Here is a 4840-nt window from a genome sequence, read left to right as displayed (position 1 = left end):
TTGATGTTTGTGCTGGTACCTTTTTACATTTACTCATTTAATATGTCTGTTGCTTACAGAATTTAGCTGATTGAACAATGACTTATTTGTAATGCAAACATTTTCTAAATTATCAATCAAATGTCCCAACATTTGAAATTTATAAATTTTACACAAGTGTTTTGTTGAAATACAAAAATATCCCGATTGGCGGTTCATAAACTTTGGCAATTTTTCTATTGTCTTCGTTATTTAACAACTAATAATTGGGTTTTTAATAACTTATTTTATCATTTATTTCGTGTATTAGATATTGTTGTTACACATTCACGTAAGTGTCAGTGGTATACCTATGTGATGGATAAGTACATGGAACTTAATCATGTTAAGCTATCCGTCTCTTTTCCTATTTCGCAATAGCGAATTATAGCTCCATCACTTAACAAGTTTCCAATGTTTTGTTAGACTCTCGAAAAGTCAAGTTAGTCAGCAACCCAACAAATCAGACAAGGCACACAATAACGGCAAACAATGGCTGAACTGGTAAACGTTTCTTTATTACTGATCAAGTTACAATCTGAACTGTCTGAGAAAAACAGTTCTTTTATACATCTACCAACGTGACTTAAATTTAGAAAGAATGTTGTTTGTTTCTACCTTTGACAGGTACTTACTTTTAGAAAGCCAAAAGCGATATATAAATATGTTATAAACAGTGGTCATTACTTTTGCTTCCATAGCTAAGCATTGAAGTTCATTTAATACAAAGCAATAAATGTCAATTAACTGACCACTACACGATGACCACCTGCCAAAAGTATAGGTTTACCTTAAAGCCAAAACATGTACATACTAAGTCACGTTGTAAAACAATGATATATCTGCAAGTTAAACTTTAATATATATTATAACTTTACTGTCCATTTGTATATATGTCCTTTTGTATATAAAATTATATTGAATATTAACGTTATTATATAAGCACTGCATAGTGTTACAGTTTATTGCATTGAACTTTCTGCTAAAGTTTGTAAAACTATTACTTATACGGCAGAAAAAGCTAAGGCTCCAACGAGAATTGAACATGTTGAACTCGGATCATTGGATTCAGAGTCCAGAGTGCTAACCATTACACCATGGAACCTGTTAACAAAAATATAGAAATGTACGTACTTAACAGTGATCAACTCAAAAATATGCCAAAAATTTCTTCGGAATTTTATATAAATACGGGTATGCATTTTAGTTTGCAAGTAACGTATAATTATTATTAAAATAAACTCATGTATACCGACACTTTCACCCACTAAGATTGAAACGGTCGTAAAACAGTTAGCTTGGTTGTAGAGTAATGCACCCAGGCGTATTATCTGATGTATAGTGTGTTCATACGGTAACGAATAGAAAGAAAGTTGAAAAAGGAAGAAAATGATAAATCGGTGCGTCCCGTATGTTCATATAGATATAAATTCTCTATAATATGTCAGAAGGTTCCATGGTGTATTGGTTAGCACTCTGGACTTAGAATCCAGCGATCCGAGTTGAAATCTCGGTGGAACCTGACTTACTTTTTAGTCGTTTTGACTCACATTTCTTTTATAAACAACTTGATGTAGTCTTCATTATTGTCTTGGCAGTTTGTCTATTTTCTGCGTCACGTTAATTAATTGGGTTTAGTATACCTTATTTTATCATTTATTTCATGTATTAGACATGGTTTCTCAACATTTACATACTTGAAATATCCAAGTATATATATGGTGAAATTGCATTGTCAGTGGTATATCAATGTAATAAATAAGTACATGGAACTTAAACTAGTTAAGCTATCCGTCTCTTTTCCTATTTCGCCATGGCTCCATCAGTGAACAAGTTTCCAATGTTTATTGAACTTTCTGATTACGTTTGTAAAAATATGACTTATACGGCAGAAAAAGCTTAGGTTCCACCGAGATTTGAACTCGGATCGCTGGATTCAGAGTCCAGAGTGCTTTTTTTTTTTTATCTTTATTATATACGGCAGAAAAAGCTAAGGCTCCAACGAGAATTGAACGTGTTGAACTCGGATCATTGGATTCAAAGTCCAGAGTGCTAACCATTACACCATGGAACCTGTTAACAAAAATATAGAAATGTATGTACTTAACAGTGATCAACTCAAAAACCTGCCAAAAATTTCTTCGGAATTTTATATAAATACGGGTATGCATTTTAGTTTGCAAGTAACGTATAATTATTTCTATCGGCCGAAATAAACTCCTGTATACCGACACTTTCACCCACTAAGATTGAAACGGTCGTAAAACAGTTAGCTTGGTTGTAGAGCAATGCACCCAGGCGTATTATCTGACATCTAGTGTGTTCATACGGTAACGAATAGAAAGAAAGTTGAAAAAGGAAGAAAATGATAACTCGGTGCGTCCCGTATGTTCATATAGATATAAATTCTCTATAATATGTCAGAAGGTTCCATGGTGTAATGGTTAGCACTCTGGACTTTGAATCCAGCGATCCGAGTTCAAATCTCGGTGGAATTTGACTTACTTTTTAGTCGTTTTGACTCACATTTCTTTTATAAACAACTTGATGTAGTCTTCATTATTGTCTTGGCAGTTTATCTATTTTCTGCGTCACGTTAATTAATTGGGTTTAGTATACCTTATTTTATCATTTATTTCATGTATTAGACATGGTTTCTCAACATTAACATACTTGAAATATCCAAGTATATATATGGTGAAATTGCATTGTCAGTGGTATATCAATGTAATAGATAAGTACATGGAACTTAAACGTGTTAAGCTATCCGTCTCTTTTCCTATTTCGCCATGGCTCCATCAGTGAACAAGTTTCTAATGTTTATTGAACTTTCTGATTAAGTTTGTAAAAATATGACTTATACGGCAGAAAAAGCTTAGGTTCCACCGAGATTTGAACTCGGATCGCTGGATTCAGAGTCCAGAGTGCTTTTTTTTTTATCTTTATTATAATTTACAATTCATATATACATATCACAGTTTCAGTTACACAAAAGTGAAAACATTGTCAATAGTTTTTGTCCTTTCTCTGAAACGAAACACATTTGAAACATTATCTATATAGCTTGAAATATTTGTCACGAACATAATTGTCTGATTATTTACTTTCGATACTCATATTTATATACATATACATATCATTTTCTGTAGAAAATATCATATCCCTATACTTATATTCAATCTCTATCTAATCTACCATTCAGCTCATACATTCACAATTATAAAAAGCTTACACAGCATACAATGAAAAAATCACAAAGTTACGTGTTTATAGTCTTATTGTCCGACATATGACACAAATTGTTACATTCAAAATAAAAGTTCGCACAGGGCTGGTCTCCATTCCACTACGCCAAAAAAAAAATCGAAAGTATTAAATCTAAGGGCAATTATCAGCAATAACAAGACAAACAATATAATGATCATTAATCAGCTAAAACTTTTTCCCGCATTTTTTCACAGAAACATACCAACTTTCTCACTATAAAAACAAATTACAAAATATCAATAAAAAAGTTACAGTTTTTTAATTTTTACAATTTTTTCTATCTTCAATATTCCGTCATTCACGGCATCATTCATTAATGGTGTTGTTCGTACATCTTGAAAGTCCTCGGTTAGCACTTTGTTAAATCTAAGGTACTCATGTTCCCCTGGAAGGAGAAGTTCCAACTCTTCACGGCCCATTCGCAACAATATCAGACGTCCTTTGACTTTCCGTTTTTCCTATCTAAATATCCAAACCACTCCGGCTTGTTTTCAAAACGATTTTACTTAAAATTCCACTTTCTGGTACAATTCTATTATGTTCTTTCGATTTTTCACATGATTTTACACCTGATGACGTAGTGGATACAATATCACTATCAATCGGTTTATTAATTGTACATTTTGTTACTAAATTTTCTCCTTCTACGGTACACTTATTCTTTTTAATTCTATCACCAGATATTCTTTGTTTACTTATATTCACATTGTTTACATTTTTACCCGTTAAACAGGTTGATGGTAAAGACAATTCATCACACGTATCAATTGACAGTTCTATATTTGGACTCTCTATAACTTCAATGTTACCTGTAGTAGCAGAGGCCACAGACGGGTTATCATCAAAATCCATTATATCTAAGGTATTTGTTGATACCTTTTCACTCGGTATTTGACTAATTTCAGATAAACGATCTGAAAAAATCACATCTGTATGATTCTCAATATTAGAATTATTTGCATCATCATTGTTATATTCTTTCATCCGTTTTTTATCACGATTGACAGTAGAATTTGATTTTCTTTTAGTCTTACTACTGTCTTGATTTGTAAAAACTATAGATACACGGGCTCTGTCATTCTCACCATGAACAGTAAATGATATATGACGAAATTGTTTACATGCGTTTTCTATAGTACTCATTAATAACGACGGGAGTTTTTCCATTATAAATATAGTTAAAAACAGTTATACAATTCACCCTCGGGTAGCCTCTTTCAATCCAACAATATTTACAACATGTCAAACAGTTAATAAAGACCTTTTTTCATTATCAATGAAAAAAAACTTACTTCTTAAACAAGTTAGAATTTTAATAATCCATATTTTAGCTTGGTAATCCGAGCAAAAACTTATAATAGAGTAATATTTTCACTGTACACAAAAACAACGTCCTGTCATGTCAATTAGCACGACGCTCTAACCAGAGTCCAGAGTGCTAACCATTACACCATGGAACCTGTTAACAAAAATATAGAAATGTATGTACTTAACAGTGATCAACTCAAAAACCTGCCAAAAATTTCTTCGGAATTTTATATAAATACGGGTATGC

At 32.2% G+C, this 4840-nt stretch overlaps 2 non-coding genes across 2 annotated transcripts; both read left to right on the top strand.

Moving 5' to 3' along the window:
* The first annotated feature begins 1468 nt into the window (after positions 1-1468).
* Positions 1469-1540, top strand: Trnal-uag (transfer RNA leucine (anticodon UAG)). The gene has a single exon. It is a non-coding gene; the product is annotated as a tRNA-Leu (tRNA).
* A 904-nt stretch (positions 1541-2444) lies between these two features.
* Positions 2445-2516, top strand: Trnaq-uug (transfer RNA glutamine (anticodon UUG)). Its single transcript has one exon. It is a non-coding gene; the product is annotated as a tRNA-Gln (tRNA).
* The last annotated feature ends 2324 nt before the right edge of the window (positions 2517-4840 follow it).

This window comes from Mytilus edulis, chromosome 11, assembly GCF_963676685.1.
Source record: "Mytilus edulis chromosome 11, xbMytEdul2.2, whole genome shotgun sequence".
Lineage (NCBI taxonomy): Eukaryota > Metazoa > Mollusca > Bivalvia > Mytilida > Mytilidae > Mytilus > Mytilus edulis.
The sequence above is the reverse complement of the archived record's forward strand: the minus strand, read 5'-3'. Positions and strand labels throughout refer to the sequence as shown.